Source organism: Ambystoma mexicanum, chromosome 1p (genome assembly GCF_040938575.1).
Source record: "Ambystoma mexicanum isolate Mex_15411 chromosome 1p, UKY_AmexF1_1, whole genome shotgun sequence".
NCBI lineage: Eukaryota > Metazoa > Chordata > Amphibia > Caudata > Ambystomatidae > Ambystoma > Ambystoma mexicanum.
In genome coordinates this window covers 974,362,963-974,386,974 of record NC_090921.1, presented here as the reverse complement: position 1 = coordinate 974,386,974, position 24,012 = coordinate 974,362,963, and the positions used below count along the sequence as shown (strand labels likewise).

General features: G+C 46.9%; 1 protein-coding gene across 2 annotated transcripts in view; it reads right to left on the bottom strand.

The window, feature by feature from the left end:
- Positions 1-24,012, bottom strand: part of LOC138582601 (septin-7-like) — a 403,409-nt gene that overhangs the window by 316,111 nt on the left and 63,286 nt on the right. The window lies entirely within an intron of this gene.

Here is a 24,012-nt window from a genome sequence, read left to right as displayed (position 1 = left end):
TCTTTCTCACATGAATATGCAAAATAATTTTCTGATAATGCTGACCTTTATTTTGCAGAGTTTACAACAATGCCTGCATGGTTTATTTTCGGTTGCCCTGCGAAGGCCCATCACAAATCCGAAGGCATTACAATGCATGTATTCCCTAAGACTGTTGATCGAATAAGAGAATGGGTCAGATATTGCGGATATCCACCGGAAGAGCTTGAAAGTAGAGTCAAACAAGTCTTGGAGGACAAGAGGGGTCATCAATACCGCATCTGCAGCCTGCACTTCGACCCGGATATGTACGACACATCCTTGTACACAAAGAGGAATCAACTGGAACTCGAAAATTGCTCCCAAACGCTATACCGACTTTATTCGTGAAAATGCCACCACAGGTGAGTCACCCTTCTGAAATTTAGCTTTAACCCACATAGAAAAATGATTTATGGGGACGGATAACTATGCTATATTATGCATTGCAATAAGTGTAATTTTCTCGTATTCAGTCTCCTTACATGCCATTTTGTAATGTTGGAATTTCTAAATCGAATAATACTTTCCCTTTACCACTCCATGACTATTCACCGAACATGAAGGAACAAGATTCAACATCCATCTCTTGCCGGGAGTCATCCACCAATTCGAGCACGTATCAGGTAATCTTACCTAGCTATTTTGTTCCAGGCTGTTTTTATGCACGGAATTCTAGATAATGTGATCCTATTTTCCCAACGTATCATTGCTTTACACAATGTTTCATTCCTACTTTACTGTGGATATGAACCTTTGTCGTCTTTCCAAATTGTGCGTCCCGTTTCCAATCTTTTCGTCCATACTAATGCAAGTACTGTGTTTCAGGGAGATGCTGAAGCGTCCTCTACAATTACATTATCCCTTGTAGTTGTTCCGCCAGAGGAAGGTGAAATAGAATTTATAGATAGTTTAACATTACTAGATAAACATTTGACATAATCGACACCCGCCAAAAAAATGCCCCCCAAAAAAACGTCCACATTGACGTTTCCTCCTATCCATCGTCAAGTAACAGATGTTGAAATGACAGAAACTGAAGCATCAACACTATTGACCGACGAAACACAAGATATTGACTATAGTATGTCCGGTTTGGCTTATCTGTCCACATGGTTCAGTCCGAAACAGTGTTGCCAGATGACAGTATAATAAAAGAGGCCAAATACATAGTACTCGACAGCAGCTTGAGAGAGATTATAAAGATGCTGAAATGTGTGCATTCAGTGGGAGGTGAAGTATGTGGAAAGCCATTGGTGAGCGTGACTCGTCTAACACAAGGCAGTAACCTGAAAATACATGCCACCTGTGAAAAGTCACAAAGCATTTTCATGGTCCACTCAACCGATGCTGGGGAAACTGCCAGCTGGCAATCTACTGTGTGCAGCAACTTTATTTTTCAGTGGCTCTCACCAAGTTATCCAGTTTCTTTCAGTTTGTAGGACTCCATTTCATTTCTAAAACACAATACTACAAATACCAACATGATTATCTATTCCCTGCCATTAGTGAAGCTTGGAAAATTGAACAATTGTCTATTGAAAGTACATTCCCCGACCAACGGTTCAGGCTAGCCGGCGATGGACAGTGTGACAGCCACAGATTTTCTGCTAAGTACTACACCTACCATCTTCAGGACATGGAAAGTAAGAAAATTGTTGTGAGTTTGGTGGTCGTGCAGGTGTCCCAATGCAAATCCTCGGTGGCCATGGAGAAACTTGGTATTATAAAATCACTGGAAGATCTAGAATCGAGGGGAATGCAAATCGACCTCATAGCCACGGACAGACACGTTTCAATAGCCAAGACAATGAGAGAGCAGTATCAAAATATTAAACATCAATTTGATGTATGGCATGTTGCCAAATCAATTAATTAAAAGATCTCGGCTGCAGGGGGAAAAAAAGGTTTTGAAAGTATTTTGCAATGGTCCCAGTCTTTCAGCAACCATCTTTGGTGGAGCTCCAAAACATGTGATGGGTCTGTGGAAATTCTACTGGAAAAATGGCGATCACTAATGCACCACTGTTCCAACGTTCAGCACTGGACAGAAAACCAACATTTCCACCAATGTGAACATGGCCCTTTGTTCCCAGAGCAGGCACGGAAGAAGTGGTTGATACCATCTTCACCTCCACACAAAGCCCTTGAGAAGATTGTGTTTGATAAAACTCTCAAGAGATCTTAAGGGACTCACAGAATTCTGTCACAGGAGATTTGGAGGTGTTACACAATATGTGCCTAAAGTACAGGCCAAAGAGATTGCATTTTGGCATCCAAGGGATGAAATGTAGGACTTTACTTGCGGTATTGGCGCATAACGAGAATGTAGGCCGGGAACAATCTAGGACTGCAGGAAACTTAGGGATGCTTCGCTACACTATGGCCTTTACGAAAAGAAGCAAAAAATGGGTTGTCAAACCAGTATATGAGAAAATGGAATTTGATTTTGTGAAAGATCTTATTGTTAATGTCGTCGAGATGCATACTCATGGAATCACGCACAAATCTGTTCAGAGCACACATACATTGCCACAAAACATTGCCAGCGTGCCATGTCCACCCAAAGCAGAGTTTGTTAAATCGTTCAAAACCCGGTTCAAATGATTATCATCTGTTTTTATTTTTGTAAAAAAGTGTTTCTAGAAACTGTACAAATAAAGTATGCATTTTGTCTTTTGAAATCTATCCTCTCAGTCCTTTTCTTAAAAATATATTACAATTATTACGATTGCTTTCACATTTCACAGTTTAGTTGAGATACTGTGGGACCTTCATTTTTCGTGTTAATGACCAATGGGTAACAGTGTGAGAGAATATTAGGGTTTTGGCAGTTGACTTGCAATAAAGTTCTGCAAAAAGCTGAATAACTGCTGGTCCTACAAAAGGGATTAGACCTAGGCCACAAAACATTCTAGGCACGCAAGAAGTACTGACTGAAAACATGCCATGGGGTAGGAGGCCATGAGCTAAAACATGCCATGAGAAACAGAAGTCATCAATCTACTAAAAAATCTCAAACCCTCCCCCTGCAAAGGCGATATCTACCCACCTAAACTCGTCAAAGACTGCGCAGATTGCTTTGCGCTGCTCTTTACAGCTTTCATCAATGCATCTTTTAAAACAGGCATTATCCCTGCTAGCCTCAAAGAGGCTTGGGTCCGGCCCCTCCTAAAAAAAACCTACCCTCGACCCCATACAACCCAACAACTACAGACCAATAACCACAGTGCCATTCCTCCTGAAATTACTGGACAAAGCTGCACATTGCCAAATCCAGCACTTTCTGGAAACCCACTCCATTCTTGGAACAAGGCAATCGGGCTTCCGGAAAGAACATGGCACAGAAACAGCCCTGGTGGATCTAAAAAATCAGATCACCCAAATCATGGACAAGGGCAAGCCAGCTCTTTTGCTCCTGCTAGACCTCTCGGCAGCTTTCGATCTAGTTGATCATAAGACCTTAACCTCACACCTCACACACACTGCCAACTTCTCTAAAGAATCAGCTCTATGGGTCACCTCCTTCTTAGAGGGTAGAGCCATGAAAGTCTTCTCGGACATCGCCAACGCCACTCCCACAACAATCCACTGCGGAGTCCCTCAAGGTTCTTGCACTGCCCCCACACAATACAACCTGTTCACTAAACCTCTTTTTGACAAACTCGACTCCTACGGCATCACATACACGAACTATGCAGACGACACACAAGTACTTCTACCCCTCTTGGGTTCTTACCACGACGACGCAAAGGCACTCCACTCGATCTACGCCATCATCCAGGCCTGGATGGCAGTAAACGGCCTCTGCCTAAATGGAGACAAGACGGAAATCATGATATTGGGTCAACAGAGCACCCTAGACAAACTGGACATACTGTACGCTAACTTCTCCATTGACAACTGCATCATCCCAGTCTCCACAGCGGTTAAGACTCTGGGAGTATACATAGACTCCTCTCTATCCATGAACAGACAAGTCAGCGCTATCACCTCCTCATCTGCCCATACCACTAAACTCATAAACGCCATCAAGCCTTACCTTTCCAAGTCCAACTGCCTCTCCATAGCCAGAGCAACCATTGGAGCCAAACTGGACTATTGCAATGCCCTCCTAGCGGGCACATCAGCAAAAAACCTAAACAGACTCCAGGTCACACAGAACAATGCGCTCCGGGCCGCTCTCAGCATCCCAAGAAGAGAGCATATCTCCCATGCCAGACTTTCAGCCCAATGGCTCCCGGTTAAAGAACAGATCACACTCAAAATCCTCACCCTCACCCACAAATGCCTCTCTCTCTCTCTGCCCCATCCTATCAATCAGAGACCAAACCCTCCTCCACCCGTCCGACTAGGATGCAATACACCAACCTACTCTGCATCCCACGCATCAAAAAAGCCAAAGCTGGTGGCCTAAGCTTCCCCTACCATTGCCGTCAAGACCTGGAACGCTCTCCCTGCAGGCATTAGTGCAGAAAACTCCCTCCCGATCTTTCGTAGGAAACTGAAGACCTCTTTTCTTGCACATTAAGGTGACCCCTGCAAATCCATGTAAATATACTGCATTACTACTGTACATATACCATATTTTCCACTGTAAATAATTGTGTTCCTTGTTAATATTGCTTTAATTGTATTGTATTAATTGTAACCAAGATATGTCTGTAACAAGCGCCACGATGCCCCCGGGCTGACGTGCGCTCTACACGCTAGACACATTTTGACTCAGTTTTTGTGTTACACCGACTATAATTTGGGAATAGGGGGCATTCTGTCATTGGCAAATTTCACCTAAAGCTGAGCAGCGCCACGAACAACGAGCAGCGATAGCCCCCAATTTCCTGTGCTTCAAAATTAATGTTCTCATGGATGCGCTGACACGGGATGTTGCAACATAAAAATGTATGTTCATTTTGAGTGAAGGTCACCAGCTTTGAATTTTTGCTTGGGAGCTGGGAGGCCCACACGTCCCACGCACAGTATAAGGTTCTATTGTTTTTTTACCTCGAGAGGCAGGGACCATTCCGAAAGGGATTGAATTGAAGGGGGGGGGGTGTAATAACGTATGATATGATAAGGTTGCCCATTCTGAAACTGCACCTAGTTACATACAAGTTCAGTTTATGAGAAACCGTTGACATGAACGGAGGAGTCTGCATTACGCCTAGAAAATGGAAATGCCAAATATAATGTAAGTTTCTCTTTAGACGATTTCATACCAGAACTAATCAAAATACGAATAGCTGACCGTTACGGCTGGGTGACATTGTACTTGTTCGTTCTGTTTGGCATATTGCAATGAAGTGCTAGTACAACCTTTGTGTGCAGGGCTATCTACTGGGCACATGGGCAGGCCAGCATCGAGACGCATGTAGACCACCACTCGTTTCTCCCTGACTCTACGCTAATCAATCATTACATTGTTTTTGCACCTCAAATTCTTGCCCCAGTTTACGCATTACGTTTAGAGCTCAACATTCTCGATCGCACTATCCTCAGAAGCAAATAGCAGAGTACTTTGATATTCCACATTGTATTCTCTAGGTTCACATTGTGTCACCTCTGCGCTAATAAAGGAAATTATTAATTGTAATAAAGATCGGCTACTGAGACACTTTCCATCCAAACAGGTACATCATGCTGTTCTGCGATGGTCATCTATTCCAGACCACGACCGATGGCTTCTTCAACCGCCAGCTGCAGCTACATGTCAATCACTGGATCTACTTGACCGTCTTTTGGGACGACAGACAGGGTCCAATATGTCTGTACGCGGTACCGGCGATTAGGAGCAACATAACCTTTACGATGGTCTAGTGCCAAGTTCATGCACCAGCCTTGCTATTCACCGAGCGACCGAAGTGCTTCATTTAGACAAAACGAACACCCTGTGTACCCAAAAGGAACAGCGCGTGACTCACGATAAAAATTTGCAGATTTATGAAACGAGAGCAAAGAAAAAAAGTTCCATTTTAATTGATTAGGTCAGACGCCGAATGTTATTGAAACATTTAATGTGAAATAAATGTACTTTACCAATTGTACAGTCTTGCTGTTTCCTTTTAAAGTACAGTTTCATATTCCTAATTGTGACGCGCCGCGAGACGATGTGTGTTTTCCGGGTTCCGCATCTAGTCGCATAGGTGACGACTGGGCACATATGGCCACGCTGCCCAGCAACGTCACGGAGAGAGGCAGAGAATATAAATGTTCTGGTGATGTCAGGCTTAGGGGCGGGGGATATGATTTAGTGCCGCAAACGCAGGTCACCCAGGGCGATGCGGCAAGTGATAGATTATCACAAGATGGCCACACCCTGCTGCCTTATTTTGCTTGTGTTCATGTGACGAAAACTAGGGTAAGGTGCATATGAAATGTTTGTACGATCGATCGAATTATGGCTAAAAGCACCTGGCCGAACCATAGGGACAATAATATTTCTGACCGAAACATTCCTTTAAACACTCTCAGTACACATTCCATTGGTTTGCAAAGCCCCTCCACCAGAAATGTCTGCTAAAGAAGGCACTATTGCAGCATCCACAAACATCCTAACACGCCCCCAGCACACCTTTAGGTATGCACACAGCATTGCAACCCTTTCCACACCCACCACAACACTACACATCCAAGCAAGCAACCATGCGGGCACCTGACATTATACACAAACGTTACATACATAGCGCCAGTTATACCAATCTCCCCCAAACCATAAAACACCCCTTCAGGAAAACATGTCGCACTTAGCAGAAGACACAAACATAGGGCATCCTGCACCAGCCCTACGCACTACCAATCACACGCTATTGTGTCACTGCCAACCTATGCACACCACCTTCACAACATTGGGCCTACTTCATAAATGTGCACACAGAGCAACCAACCACATATAAGCTGCCCTTCAACCATACCCACTTCCAAACTCTCATTACGTACGCACTGCACACTGTGGCCACACTACCCAACTTCTCACTGCACCATCTCCTGCTGCACACCAAATACTGTGGCATGTTCCGACTATCACCACAACTATAGAATGCACAATTCACGCTTTGCAACTCACTTGTCCTGCTGTAGCACGTGGACAATGTGCTCCACACGCATTCCCCAAAGATCACCAACCTGTGCTGCATACACTGCCAAACCTGCATTGCTCCAGTGGGTCTGCTCCTTGCACACACATTCCCCCCACCGTAATTGAACAATACAGGTTAGCATATCACCAACTACCACTATGCACATATACAACACTGCCACCAGCACCCAACCAGCCTCGACACTGTAATGGACATACACATCATTAAGTATAACTTAACATAATGTGTAAACATTACACTGTCTCCGGCACCCCTATGTCCTTTTATTCACATACTATTCTCTTACCCACTTCCACTCAGAAAGGAGCGTTTCACTGGCAACGTAAACGCAACATGTTTATAACAATGCCCATACTGCAAGCGTTGTGCTCACAGCACACTATCCAGGCACATATAAGCTGCCCTTCAACCATACCCTGTAACATACTGACAGTTACTTCCCAGATGCCCCTGGGCCGGACGGTGCGCGTTCTAAATAAACAAGCAAAATTCAAATACAAAGTATACAAGCATTGCCCCCAGTGCCCACACAGCGTGACTTCTCACTGCAGCATCTCCAACCACAGAGCACCGCCATGGAGGCATGCAGTAACAAATAGCAACAGTTACCATAATGTACAAACAAGACACTCTCCTGCATCCCTGTGCACTTTCAATCAAATACTATGGGCGTACCCACTACCATTCATAAAGTATTGTGCCACTGCCAACCTACCCACAATCTATTTGCAACAGTGGCCTATAACGGCTTAAATGTAAATAGTTACTCTCTTACCTGGTAACGTTCTTTCAATGGGATGGTCCGACGACGTATTCCATATCTATGACAGTAATCACCACAGCTGTGCTGCTTCGGAAAATCTTTCGGTGTCTGCGTCCTGCGTCGATGACGTCGATACACCGCCCTCGAGGACCTCCTCCGACGGCTGACGTCACTGGATGTTATAAATAGGACGCACAACGCCCGTAGCCACAGTTGTAGTTTTTTCCCCAGAACGTGTGGCACCAGTCTGCTGGCAGTCTGACCACACAAAGCCTTGCGGAAACGTAAGCTGCAATCGCATAAGAAATTCTGTAGCGGGGAAGGCAGGGAGGGAGCAATATGGAATACGTCGGACCATCCCATCGAAAGAACGTTACCAGGTAAGAGAGTAACTTGTTCGAGGGGATTGGGTCCTCCGACATATTCCATATCTATGACAGACTCCCAAAGCAGTACCTATTCAAGGAGGTGTGAAAAGAATTTAGCAAAAGAAATTTAGAATGCCCAATCAAATTGCGGAGCAAACCACTGCCTTGCCAAAGGCCAGATCCTGCCCACGGATGGAATCGAGGGAGTAGTGACATACAAAAGTATGGACCATACAAAAGTATGGACCGAAGCCCAGGTGGCTGCGTCACAGATGTTACGAATAGGAACACCTTTCAGTAAGGCAGTAGAGGCAGCCATACCCCTGGTAGAATGGGCCCGCAAGCCGACCGGGGGGTCCTTACCCGCCAATCGGTAACACTCAGAAATAGCCAGAATAATCCAGCGAGACAAAGTCCGCTTAGTCACAGCTTGTCCCAAACGCTTTCCAGCGTAACCAATGAAGAGTTGATCGTCCACTCTGACCCCGGACAAGCGTGAAATATAAAATCTTAAAGCTCTCCTAGGATCGAGCCTATGGAGCCTCTCCTCTTCCTTACCAGGATGTGGAGGAAGATGAAATGCCGGAAGAACAACCTTCAGGCCTAAATGAAATTCCAACACCACCTTCGGAAGAAAGGAAGGACGAACTCTAAGGACAACCATGTCCTTCTGAAATACAGTGAAGCGTGGCTTATCTGAAAGTGCCTGTAACTCACTCACTCTGCGAGCGGAAGTGACCGCAACCAAAAACACAGTTTTAAGAGTTAACAGTCTCAAAGGGCATGAATACAAAGGCTCAAACGGAGCACCCATCAGAAGCTTGAGGACAAAGTTCAAATCCCAACCGGGCACCTGGAAAGGTGACGAAGGGAACACATTAGTGAGCCCTTTAGAAACGGAGAAATTAAAGGAATTTTAAAATAAGAACACTCTTCAGACGAGCGCTTAAATATGGACAGCGCCGCCAGGTAACCTTTAACAGTATCCACTTGCAAGCCCCTGTGGGCTAAAGAAAGCAAAAAAGACAGAACCACAGGAATGTCATATGCAAAAGGATCCACATTCTTAACCCTGCACCAGTCGCAGAACTTTCGCCAACGGTACAGGGACTTAGTTGCGGGCCTTCTGGACGAAAGCAACACCTCCATCACGTCTTCAGGGAGGTCCCAATCCTTATAACTCAACCTTTCAGAAACCAAGCGTGAAGGTTGAGGGATCTGACCTCTGGATGGAGGACCTGACCCACCCCTCCCGTGAGAGCAGATCGTCTCTGTAGGGAAGACGACGTGGAGGGCAGAGGGACAAGTCGAGAAGGTCCGGGTACCACGTTCTCCGGGCCCACGCCGGAGCAATGAGGATCATCCGGGAACCGAACCTTCGTAACCTCTGCAGCACTTGCGGGATGGCGGGGACTGGAGGAAATGCGTTAAGCAGTGGGAATGACCACTCCACCACAAACGCGTCTCCTAAGGCTCCTTTTGGAGGAAATTCATGCGAGCAGAACCTTTCACACTTCCGTTTGACACTGGAGGCGAAGAGATCCACTTGAGGGGTCCCCCAAAGGGCGAAGATCTCCAGGAGAATCTCCTGAGCCAACTCCTACTCGTGAGAGATCGCGCTCTGCCTGTGCAAAGCGTCCTCCGTCTCGTTTTCGTCTCCGGCCAGATGAACTGCCGAGATCGAAACTTCCTGCTGGATGGCCCAAACCCAGAGCTGCATCACCTTCCTGCACAGAGGAAGTGACCCTGCCCCCCTCCCCTCCTTTTTGTTGAGGTAGTGCATGGCCACTGTGTTGTCCGTCAGGATCAGGACATTCTTTCCTCACACAGTCGGCAGAAAAGCCTTCAGGGCAAGCCTGGCGGCCCTCAGCTCCAACAGATTGATATGGAGTCTGGACTCCGACAGAGACCAACGACCGCTGACTGTCAACTCGTTGGCATGAGCTCCATATCCTGTGAGGGATGCGTCCATCACGATTGTCACCTCCGGCCAGGGTAGCCAAAAAGGAGCCCCCTTCATCAGATTGCCTTTGACGGCCCACCACAGAAGGTCCTGGGCGACCGAGGACGGCACCTGAACAGGGTGCGACACCCTGCCGGAGGACTGAGACCACTGGAGCTTAAGTGCCCATTGCAAAGATCTCATCCGCAACCTGGCCTCTGGCACCAGAAGAATGCAGGATGCCATGAGGCCGAGCAATCTCAAGAACTCGAACGCTGGGAGACTCGGGGCAAGCTGAAACTTGTGCACCATCTGCTGAATGTGAAGAGCCCCCAACTGGGGAGGAAAACACTGCCCCAGGGACGTGTCGAGCACTGCTCCGATGTACTAGAGCCTCTGAGTTGGTGTCAAATGGGACTTCTTTAAGTTGAGGGAGAAGCCCAGCTTGTGGAGGGAGTGGCAGTTGACTGACAGATGATCCAGGACTTGCTCGGGAGAGCGCGCCCCGATCAACCAATCGTCCAGGTAGGGGTAGACGTGAATCCCCCCTTTCCTGAGATGCGTTGCCACCACTACCATGAGCTTGGTGAAGACCCTCGGGCGGAGGTCAATCTGAACGGCAGGACCCGAAACTGAAAGTGCGAGTCACCAACCGCAAACCTCAGGTACTTCTTGTGCTTGGGATGGATCGGCACATGAAAATAAGAGTCCTTGAGGTCGAGAGACACCAACCAGTCCTGAAGTTGAAGGGCCTGGAGGACTTGAGAGAGAGTAACCATCTTGAACTTGTCCTTCCTCAGGAGTTTGTTCAAACCGCGCAAGTCCATGATGGGTCTCAATCCCCCGTCTTTCTTGGAAATCAAAAAATAAGGGGAATACCATCCCTTGTTCCTCTCCGCTACAGGCACCAGTTCTATGGTGCCTTCCTCCAGCTGGGATTGAATTTCCTGCGCAAGGAGCGGATCCGGACTCTTCAAAGAGATTCCTCTGCCGGAAAGGAAGCCAGTAGCCGTGGGCTATGATCTCCAGAACCCACACATCTGAAGTAATGGCACGCCACTCTACAAGATGCTGCGCCAGCCTTCCCCCAACCGGCGAACCATGGAACATGGCCTCATGACTGAGTTGAAGCGGCTGCGGCGTTCCCTTAGGGCAAAGAGGCAACTGCCCGTGAGGCCTTGGCACCTCGAGTACCTTGTTTTGCACCTCTGGCACTCCTACGGTGGCCCCTTTGATTGGCAGCTCCTCTCACTTTACCAAAGGATGAGTAATAACGAAAGGAAGCTCCCCTCCATTGCTGTCCCGTAGGACGAAAAGGCGGAGGTTGTCGAATGACTTCACTGCAGCTTTGGAGGTCTGCAACCTCTCAAGGCTCTCGTTAGCCTTGCTGCCAAAAAGATATTACCCGTCAAAGGGCATGTTGAGGAGCCGGGCCTACACATCAGGAGCAAACCCCGACATCCACAACCACGCAAACCTGCGTATTACTGTGCTCGCCGCCATAGACCGGCTGACACAATCTGCCATCTCCAAACCCGACTGAACGGCCTCACACATGGCATCCTTGCCATCCTGGACCATAGCAAGGAAACCATCCCGTTCGTCCCCTTTGGGAATATGTTCAGCCGCTAAGGAAACACAGTTCCACAGAGTGTGCGTGAAACGAGACAAGGCACACACGAAGTTGGCCGCTGAAGAAAACACTTTCTCTTCGCCCAACCATCAAAACGCTTGTCGTGCCCATCAGAAGGGATGGTAGGATACAACGCCTGCTTTGCTGGGGGCCGTACCCGCCTGCACCACCAAACTCTCCGGAGTGGGGTGCTTGGTCAAGTAGCAGGGGTCGCTACTGGCTGGGCGGTATTTTCGCAGCAAAGACTTGCCCACTGCCGGGCGACTCTCCGGAGAAGTCCAAGCCGCCGCCACCCTCCTCTGTAGAGCCATATGGAACGGCAGTACTGGGTCAGTTAGTGGACCTTGGTCGAGGATATCTGTAAGGTCATCCTGAAGAAAATCCCCTGGGGGAGAAGACCACCCAAGTACTCGGTGACCCTAGACATAGGCGCCGGTACGAGGAGTCGGCATGAGTGCCAGGCTCAGGTCTACAAAACTCCACCACCGAAGAGGTGTCCAGACCACTGGCGTTGTGCAGGGACTGACGCAGGTCCTCAATTTGACTATGACCCGAGAGATTCTCATCTGGCACCGTATCAGGAACCATTCCATCATCAGAGCCCTCATCCACCTCTGAAATGTACTCAAGATGGCGGTAAGAGGGCACAGTCTTTCTAGTGGGTTCCACCGTGCCCCGGGGTACCCCCGTCGAAACAGCCTCGAGTGAATCGGTGTCGACTCCGAACGCGGCGCTGACAGCATCGACACAGGCCTCAAGGGTGGAGCCCCGAGCGTGTCCCTCAACAGCCTGGGCGCCGACGACTTCTTCGGAGGCGTAGCCTCGAAAGAGTCAGTCGACGACCTTGGCGCCACAGGCGTCGACGTCTTCCTCAAAGACACCACAGGTGCACACGGTCTCGAGTGCGTCGAGGACCAGGATCTGGATCGGGCATGACGGGAACGATTCCCCTTGTCCGAGCGGGACCTTTCCCGTGAATCGTGCCGACCACCCGAGCCCGAAGGCGTACGAGCCGTGTCTCTCGACCGATCACGACCGACCTCACTCGGAGGCGGGGACGGATCAGTGCCCTGCGATTCGAGAATCGCTAGCATTTTCTTACCGAAGGAAGCCCATTCCTCTGGCGTCGCATGCTTGGTGGGATAAGCGACCCGCCGACGGGCGGAGTCCTCGGATGAGGACGGGGAAGGCGACCGATGACAGCGCTTCCGGGAGTGCCTCGAAGAGGCAGGAGTGACGGGACCTACTCCGGGACCAAGACCCACTGGACTTCCGACGACGATGCAGAGAGTCGCCCCTCAAATCATCCATGAAAAGCCCCGCAGACCTCGACTTCCGTGGCTTGGACACCTTACCGACCGACAGTTTCTTCTTGCAATCCCGCAAGGCTTTGGACGTAAGCGACTGGCAGTCGACACAATCATCCATGTCATGGGCCTCCCCGAGGCACCAGAGGCAGGTGTCGTGCAAGTCAGTCCCCGATATCTTGGACCCACAGTCCCCGCACTTCTTAGAGCCCGGACGCGGGGTGGAAGACGAGGTAGACATCATGAAGGATAACTTCACAAACGAACAGGTTCGAAGAACCGATAAAGAACAGAAACTCCAAAGAGTCGAGGCGTGCCGAGATCTCCGAAGCGAAGAGGTCGGCGGAAAAAACGGAACTGAGGCTAAGGGCGTCGTTCGTCCTACTTATAACATCCAGTGACGTCGGCCGTCGGAGGAGGTCCTCGAGGGCGGCGTATCGACGTCATCGACGCAGGACGCAGAAAGATTTTCCGAAGCAGCACATCTGTGGTGATTACGGTCATAGATATGGAATACGTCGGAGGACCCAATCCCCTCGAACATGCTTGTATATAGGTTTCTCTCACTTTTGTACCTGTTATATTGTAAAGCGCTTTGGCTTAAAGCGCTATATAAATTCAATAAACATAAACAAACATAAATGGAACGAGGCACGCGACAAGGTTGCCCGCTGTCTCCTTTGTTATTTGTACTTAGTATTGAACCTTTGGCCATATCGCTTAGAACTGAGAATGGCCTGCATGGTATTAACTGCTGGGGAATGCTACAGAAAGTGTGGTTATACGCTGATGACTTGTTATTGGTCCTCCGAAATCTAGGCGAATCAGTGCCAGTGCTTATCAATATTTTGGATGTCTTTCATCAGTGCTCTGGATACAAGATTAATTGGGCAAAATCAGAGGTTTTGCCCTTGGTACCATTATGTGACAAACAGTTAATTACAAGCTTGGGCTTTAAATGGTGTGCCGAGAAACTGTTGTACTTGGGGGTTTGGATTCTGCCTACTGTTTTGATTTTGTGAGAGTGAATATGGAAATGGTGTGCTCTGCTTTTAAATCGGATTTGGAGAGATGGGATCTGCTACACCTTTCCCTTTGGGGGAAGGTGAATGCTTTGAAAATGGTTTCGACTCCTAGAGTTAACTTTGTGTTGAGTATGATCCCGTTAGAAATTGGAAGTAGGTATTGGAGTGAATTGGATAGACTCATGCAAGATTTCTTGTGGGATCATAAGCCTCCGCGTCTGAGGATTAGTAAGTTGCAGTTGCCCTTATCTAGAGGTGGACTGGGAGCCCCGAACTTCAAAGCATACCACCTGGCTTTTATGTCACGTACTTTGTTTACCTTTCTCACATTACAAAATGATGATTGGGTTTGTGCGGATTCTAGTCACGTAGGCCTGTTGTCTCCAAGGGCTCTGCTGACGAGTAAACAATGCAAACGAAATTTGAGAATCCATTGACTAAGAGTTTGCGGAATTCATGGCTGGTCCTGAATGATTGTTTGGGTTTCAATGCAATGGAAGATCAGAATGCTTCAATTTGGCTGAATTCTAGTGTTATTCATGGAGGGAAAATGTTGTTCTGGCATGATTGGTTTTTGGCCGGGGTGCAGTGGATAGGGGATCTTTTCAGTGGTGCGGATTGGATGACGGCCAGGGAAATACAGGTAAAGTTCGATATTCCGAGTTTTTGTCTGGCTGATTATCGGAAAATCAAGAGAGCGGTGGGTGCGGTGAATATGGATGTAGGGATCAATATGGATATGCTTGGCTGGAAGCCAGGGGTGAGTGGCTGTGGCTTGGTCAGTATTGTGTATAGACAGATTGTGTCTAAGTATAGGACAAATGATGCTCCAAGATTGGATTGGAATAGGAGGATTTATGAGAATATTACGGAGGACCATTGGTCACGGATCTGTGAGAATGTGAAGTTGTGCTCTTTGAATCAGGGCGAAAGATCACGTCAAATCAAGATTCCACATAGAACCTACTGGACGCCTGAGAGAATGATGAAGAGGGGGATGAGTGACAACTCTGAATGCTGGGCATGTGTACATGAAATTGGGACCATGGAACATATGTTGTGGGAATGTTCAAGGGTGAGGGGTATGTGGTTTGAATTTGATCGTATTTGTGAGAAAGTTCTTGATGTGAGGATACATTTGGATTTTAAGACTGTTGTGTTGGGTGGTGATGAGGAACTGGATGACTCGAGTACTTCCCAGAGAAAATGGGTTTTTCGGGGAGCGTTGGTGGGGAAAAAACTGATTTTGAGAAACTGGAAATCGTCTGCTCCTGTTACAATTGAGATGTGGGTGGCCGAAATGCATGATCTGGCGGAAATAGAGAGAGTGTTGTATCATAGGGAGAAGAAAAGTGCTTATTCAACAAGATTTGGAGTAAATTTCTTTTATTGTACTGAACTTGATCTTTTGGATATGTTGTGACTCTGTGGGGGGCAAAAGGGGGTATCTTTCACTATACATAGTTTGTTGTTCCTTACTGTGTTTGATGGATATTGTTTTGCAATTGTCTATGTATCTTGTTATTGTTTACATTTTTGAAAATAAAAACGTAAAAAAACAAACATAAATGGGCTCCAAACCTATTCCTTAAATGTCACCACCCTCTAACTCATCCACATTGAAAATTGCATTACTGGCTGCGTGTCCTCAAGGCCTAGGCTCTTGAATAATAGTCTAGGCCTTGAAGACACTCACGGCAATGTAATGCCACCATACATGTCACCATGTTAGCTTCTGCGACAATCCACATAGACACCACTGCCACCAACACTCCTACCCAACCTATACACCGGCATGGTTCTAGGCAGCAACAAATGGCAACAGTTAAAATGATGGCATTTTGCACAAACGTGCCACACGTAAGTAGCAGCACTTCACCCCAACTCCCCCACACCATAAAACACCCAATCACAAGCACAGGTCGCCCTTACCAGAATGCACAAACATACCACATCCTCCACCACCTCTACCTACAACCATTCACAAAGTATTGTGTCACTAACCACAACATTTTCACAATATTCGGCCTACTTCAGCAATTCTGCACACAGCATAGGCCGTGAACACAGCTACAGCAACGTAATGCCACCATGCATTTCACCATTTTAGCAACTACGACCATCGACATACACACCACTGTCACCAGCACTCCTACCAAACCTGCGCACCACCATGTAGCTATGCAGCAACAAATTGCAACAGGTAACACAATGTGGAAAGAAAACGCTCTCCTGCACCCCTATACACTTTCACATACTATAGGCGTACCCACTCCCATTCACAAAGTACTGTGTCACTGCCAACCTACCCACATTCACTTTGCAGCACTAACGCTACTGCAAGCAATCGGCACACACTGCACTTTGCAAGCACCACCGTGTACTGGATGCAGACTGAAACATGACTTCCTGCGGTGTGTATGTTGCAGCCCTACGCTCCTCAGTGCATTTCATACAGCCTACGGGTTTCGGCCATGCACCCAATCGTGTAATCCTTCCACAGACCCCACCGCACCTTCATTCAACCATGCATGCCTCGATGTGCCCAACTACTGCATACCATACGCAGCGCACCACCACCCGCGCTCCCGCCCAACCTATCTCATGTGCAATTCACTCCCCATCTGCAAATGACCTGCCACCACTCCCCACGAAAAGAGTTTGCCGCAAACAGGTCGCGGCAGAAACTAAGGGACCGTTACGACAGCTGCATCCAATCACCACAGAAAATACTAGCCTATGTATGTCACATGAACCACTTCACTCCCCCAGCCATTCCTTCCTTTATGACCGCTTACACAATGCGTACGGTACATTTTCCAGACCCCGCTGCACTGTCCTCCGATGCACCATGGCGGCTTTCCAAAATAATGTTGACGCACAGCATGCTTCCCTCCAGCAAACCACCGGCCGCATCCAAACTTAACCGACACCACGCCCGTACTGCGATCCATAGACACTTCTGTCCGCGGAGCGAAGAGGGAAATTGGTCCACAGAGCAGACCCAGAGATCACCAATTTTTTGGCACGTACATTTCAGTGTTTTGCAACAAATTTACTGGTCCGATTTCCACTGAGCACACAAAAACACCTGCTTTCTGGCCCAAGCCCCCACTCCTGGCGCAAATTTGGTGGAAATCCGTCCAGCCGTTCGACCTGTAGCCATGCGCAAAATTTTTCCCCCATTCAGTCTATGGGAAAAAGAAATGTTTGGGACCCCCCTTGTAACTTCCCCCTCCCCACACGAAATCTCGGGCAACTTGGCGGAAAAATATTCCAAGCCGCCCATATACTTTTTTTTCCAACGTTTGGTGGTGATTCGTCCAAGGGGAGCAAAGTTATAAGCCGCTGAAAACTATTTTTATTTATTTATTTTAAACAGGAGGTACCATTAAGCAAAGGATAAAGAAATGGATAAGGCAATCAAAAAGGACCCATTACGCCAAAAGTTTCTTTTTCAATACAAATTTAGGTCATGAAGTCCCGTCGGAACTCTGCATGCCGAATTCTCTTACCAACTACATCACACCATCTTGCAAATTCTTTTCAGAAAAAGAATCGCCACGATTTAGTCTGACCTTGCCTCAATGCAGTTATTGCTGGTTAACCTCTCTATAGCAAAGCTGAAAGTGAGAGATTGGGCTCCCTTGCATTTTCTTTTACATCTTTTTAACCAGTCTCTGAAAACGAGCTGCTAGAGCTAATGGCAACTTGCCCATCGAACCTTGTCTAGCCAGATTAGGAATTATGTACTCCCTCTCCTGGCACTGCACCTTTGGCATTTTATCACCTTTCATTTGCCGAAGAACACGTACCAGAGCAGATAAAGCTAGCAGCTGTTACACCTCTATTGAAGAAGCCATACATAGATCTGGAGATTTTATCAATTGGTCACCCAATATCGCAATTACCTCACGCAAGCATATTTTTGGAAGTAGTTGCTACTTTCCGACTCCTTTTGTGGATGATCATGGATTATTGGACGAAGCCCAGGCATAATTCCTTCCAGGGCATAGTACAGAAATGGTAGTGGTGGTTACGATGGATGGCATCAGAAGGGATGTAGATGACTGGAATTGGTGCGCTTGTCCTCCTCGATTTGACAGCAGCATTTGACACCATTGACCATCTGATTCTTTTAGGCCAGCCTAGAAGAACTGAGAATATGAGATACCACACGGACATCGATTACATCCTTTCGCTCTGAAAGCACAAACCTCTGCAGAGCAGGGGTCATCTTTTAGCCATCTGGTGTTTAACCTTTATACGAGCCTGCTCGCTGACCTGGCCATCCTATATCTACGCCAATGACACCCATCTGACGTTTCCCTTAAATCATCTTGACAATGATAGTTTTAAAGACTGCCTAGGACAAATCAACCTGTGGATGGTAGCTAACCGGCCGAAATGTGATCTGCAAAGATAGAATCGGTGTGCTAACTCATCGCCAAGTTGCCTAGCAACCTCATCCCTGAACAGTGTGATTTTATGCTGAGCCACAGATACCTGGTTTGCTACTTGTTGACTCTAGTTTGGGTCCTTGTCCTGCTCCCTCAGTCTAAGTTATGGACCTGGACGTCTGGTAATCTCTCCCAATTTAAATAGGTTATCTTGTACAGCGGACTGATTCCATTTCTGGCATTCTGTAATGGGTGTAAAATCTGGATGCTGTATACAGTCTTTTGCCTGGTGAAGTCTGTCCCATCATGCTTTGTCTGCAGGAAGCGGGGAGGGGGAACAGGAAGCAGAATCCAAGATGGTGGGACATTGCTGTGGACTGGTACTACTTTAACTGTACCCGGTCCCTAGCCTGCCCTGCATCAAAGGGTCTAGTAGAATTACCACCCTGGTGGGAGCTCTCCATGGTCCTTGGCAGGGCTTTCTACCCACGACTCCTTCAAACACTGTACAGGACTGTCGCAGAGACTGGGCCGGACGTGGTAGTACTGGCTGTAGCAGAGGGTGCAGGTGGCCCCTCTGTCCAGGCTATTACGTTTGCACTAATACCACACTAATACCACACTATTCACCTGCTGTACCCTCGGGATACCAAAGGAAGCTGCGCGCCTCACAAAAACTCATACTGGCTGCCTTGGTGCTCCCTCCTGCGCTCACACCGTATCGACTGGATCCCATGTACTTCAGATCCGATAACACATGCGTACAGACTCCCCATCAACAGCCTGTACCTTCGTGGAGACATTGGGATTACTCCAATAACGTGGCCCTGGCTATTTGGCAAAGGAGGCAGGCAACAATCTCAGCCGATATTAAAGGAAGTTGCCTATCACATCTGCGGACCAGTCATCTTCGGCCATGGATACTGCCAGCCCAGACTCTGTGCCTGTGGCCCATTCAGAGGGCCCTGCAACAACCCCTCTAGTTGCTGAACAGCCCCCCCACCCCCTCGGATCCTTCCGTCATCCTATCCCAGATGAAGGCTGGTTTTGATTACATCAACTAAGTTGGACAAAGTGGACTATAAAGTCGGCAGGACGCAGCAGAGGCTTGAAAAGGAGAGCGGATGCATCTTGGAGGCCTGGAACACAATTGAGCGGAAATCAGTCACCTTATCCGAAGCCTCCAAAATATCATGAAGTGAGTGCAGACGAAGAATGAGGATTTGGAGGCGATATCCAGGAGAAATGACATCAGGACTGTGGAAATCCTTGAGGCAACATCAGGCAATATTAAGTGATTCATTAAGGATTTATAAAATTAGTCCTTCAAGATTCCCCACTTTCCTCTCAGTTCCTGGTGGAGAGGGCATAGAGTGTGGCTGGTCCTGCTCAGAGCTCTGAACAGAATTCCCAGCTAGTTATTGTCCGTTTCCTCAACTACAGAGACAGGGTGTTTTCCTTAAAAGAGCATGCAAATTGGGCGAAGTTTGCTTTCAGGAGACAAAAGTATCCCTTTTATCGAGACTTCACAGCAGCAGTTCAGCAAACCAGATGTCATTTTCCACAGTCAAGGTTAATCTCTGGGATAAGGGAAGTATGCAATGCTCTTTCCCATCGAAACTACGAGTTGCTCATAATGGCAAGACTCCTTTTTCTTTGCTGATCCTCCCATTGCCCAGAACTTCCTTGACCCTCTACCATCCTCCTGAACAAACCCTGTTTTTTTGTTAACACCTGTTCAGGTTAGTCTCTGCCTGAAGACACTCCTTTCTTGTAATTTGGGTGGATGAAATTCAGACGCCTCTCCTTGTTTGGATTGGGGAGGTTGGGGGTAATCCACTGGCGTTTCCTGGGGGTGGCGTCAACTGGATGGTCTGCTTGACTGACTCCCACACTGAGATGTAAACGGTGTACATGTATGGAACACTATAGTCCATCACTATAAGTTTGTTGGTTTTGTAGCCAGCTTCCCAGACACCTAGCAGCAACAACAATGCTTCGAGAAATGGTTTGAGGAGTGCAGGTGGTCCGCCTGCTGGGGACCCAGGAACAAATGGGTGTCCTCGGAGGGCCAGCAGGAGAGGAGCCGGCCCGCAATGAAAAGCAGGGTAGGAACTTCATGGCAGCCAGGAAACTGGTGGAATGAAACAGGGGCCAGGACTCACTATTTTGTTGTAAGAGAAAAGGGACAAAAGGAACAAGAGTGGTGATGCACTACAAGTGGATACTTATGGGATTAAAGCAGGTCTAACCTGTAAGTGAGGTTCAAAAAGCCATTACTAAATTTATTTTTTTTACATTCATGTGGGGTCGGTCCCATCCAGAGCCTTTTCAGTTGCTGCTGCAGCTTTGTGGAACAGACGCCCTTTTGCACAACTGTAGACAATTATTCTTTTAGAAAAGCTCTTAAAACATTCCTCTTCCGCTAAAGATTGCACAGTATACTCTGCTCTACTCCGTTCTGGTGATTGTCCATTCTTCTAATGATTATATTTATTTTACAGCACCAGGATATCTCCTGATCACAGATACGCTTTACAAATGCTTTCAACATAGGTCCACGCTACGTGAATCCTTTAAGGTATGTATCAGTGGTCTTTTCCAGTGGATTGGAATGCAGGATTCTCAAATCCATCAGCGGTCTCCAACTATTTTGGAAACCGAAATACAGACTCTACAAAAAGAACTTCAGGGATAGAATAACAAAAACAGTCTGCCTCCCCTCCACCCGCTTCTGAAAGACAAACTTGAGGGGTTTCGTGACCTGGCAGACCGAGAAGTAAGCCTATCCTCCTAATAAGGTAACTACTATTTGCGCATCCTATTGGCTCATTTCACTACTAAATTATCGATACAAAACAACTTGCCAAAATATCAGTTGATGGATTAATGACCAGATTGCTGTGTTGATCCATCTAGACCAATGTGGATTTCTTTCGGGGAGATCCACTGCTTTCAATCTGTGCATGCTCTTTGCAGTCATTGCACAGCTAGACCCCAAAGTCCAGGTAGAAGAAGAGTGATTGGATGCAGAAAAAGTGTTTTATTCTCTCAAGATCCAATTCATGATGCTTGAGGGCTGGGCAAAATAGTTAGAATTCTGCTGGCCGTGAAAGCGAAATTTGGGTAAAGCACAACGAAATCCGACAGCTCCACTGTTCCACCGCAGACGTGTATCGAAATAACCTGTGCAAAGTTTCTCGTGTCCCTGTGCAAAGCCAACAGGCTTCAGAAAGAACTACACAAAGTTTGTCGTATCGCAGCGCAAAACTAGCATGGATCTCCCTGTGGAGATTTCGGTCTTTGGCCCGACGTGTGACCAAACTATAGAACACCTTTGGTCAGGCCTAGGGATACATTTCCTTGATATGTACCCAAATGGTACGTTTGTTTCCTAAACCCACTTTGCAGATTAAATAGTTAATGAATTCAAGATCTTTCAGTACTAGTGTCTGCATGCAGCATTTAATGCCTGCTCCCCCACTTCACACGCGAACCACCTCACCTGCCAATCCTCAAATTAATTGCCTCCGCCCCCAACTCGGTATCATGCGTCAGTACTCAATAAATTAATGGAGCAAAAAAAAAAAAAAAAAAAACTACGAGAACCCCAAAAGTAAACTTAACTGCAAATACCATTCGACGACTAATTGGTAATCCGTACGCTAGTTCACTCGATTAGTATCCCTTAACATGAATTATCAACTGATCCAGTAGAAGAACATGCATGAGGCATACTTCACCCCCGCTCGCCAGAAGCAATTTGATGCGACACACAATGGCCGGTGCCACAAGTATCATGCAGAAAATAAAGATTTTTTTCACTTGATCCATTTCTACAGGTGGCGAGATTCTGAGGTGAAATTGTCTCAATAACCTTGAATATGCTAGATACTGATATTCCAGCAGATCCCTTGACATGCCTGTATGGGAGAGTAACAGACACACCTAAGGTGAATTGTGAGTTTATGAGAATATGTTTTATGGCTGCTAAAAGTTGCATTGTTAAAATGTGGATTAATCCTCTTGTTACAACGACTCAAATCTTGGCTGAGAAACTGAGCAAAAGATATGGAATCAGCTTTTAGCTACTCAACGACGGGAAACGGCCGCCCTTGACTTCTGGGAATCTTTGACTGTACTTGCTGAATCTCTCAACGGGTCCTTGTGGCTCATAATGTGTCCTGCATGGGCAATAGGCGATGATTGTTTCTATGGTGAATGATAACCCAATTATGCATCCTCCCCTTCTAGACCTGTGTGCCATGTTTTGGTTATGCTGTGTGCTGATCTGCATTGAGAAGGGAAGTGATGACCTATGATGATACTCATCGAATTATGTATGCACCTAAATGCACTGACAGTTTTATAAATCCAGGTTCTAAAAATATCCCTATACATAGAATATGTTTTCAGTGCAACAACTGCTGAAATCTAGGTGCATTCTAACATGGGAAGGGGGCGAGAGGGAGAATACAAAAATCTTCGGAAAAATATAATTGTTAGGTAAAACCGCCATGTTAAAAGCTATTCAAATATGAAGCATCAATGAAGAATTCTGAAATGTTGCATGCAGAGGCGACTACCTCGAAATCGTACTGTCATTTTTCATGCAAAAGTTCAAACGTTATTGAGAAAAGTCAATTTCTGAAACTCCACAGCCAATTCGTCTTAACCTGTATGCCATGGACCAAGGCATACAATAAGCAGTGTCACATAACAAACCTACAGAAATGCATAGCAAATTGCTAATAAAATTGACACTTGTGTAGCAAAGCTAGCTATTTAGGTTACCATGTTCAAAGAAGGCATGCTCACCCTGCATTCCTCTATTGACCTCAGGGTTCTCTCCAACCTCTTTCTCTGTTCACTGCAAACTCAAAGGGGCTAAAATGGAGAGAGTGCAGCAGTAATCATCTCCTCCACTTTTTACTACCAAAGGCCTGTGTGATAAGTCCCAGGCAAGATTTTTCTTTTTCTAATAATTGCAAACCAGACGTAATCGGGATAATACTTACTATATCCTATCTGGCAAAGACCAGTATGTGTACATTTATTTTAAAAAAGGCATTCATGCAATCCTTTCTAAAAAAAATGTACGTTGTTACATAATGCATAATTACAGTATTGCTACTGTAAAACATTGCCTTATGTTAAAGGTTCTTGTACCGCACACTGTTGCCACCTGTGTGGTTTTTTGACGCTATGGTGGATCTGTAAAGCAAGGGTATGTAAGTTAGTAGGACTGAGCAGGAGAAAGAACAAAAGAGCTGGGATGTACTGTTGGCAGCTTCAGTTCGGTTGACACTGGTGAGCGTAGGTGTGTTTTTCGGTTGGTAGCCACCATGTGATGTTGGAGGCTATGTGTGGTTTGTTTCGTTGTTGTGGTGTAGTGATGTGTGTGCGGTTTGATGTGCTCTAGAGGTATGGTTGTGTTTAGTTCATAGTTTGAGAGGTAT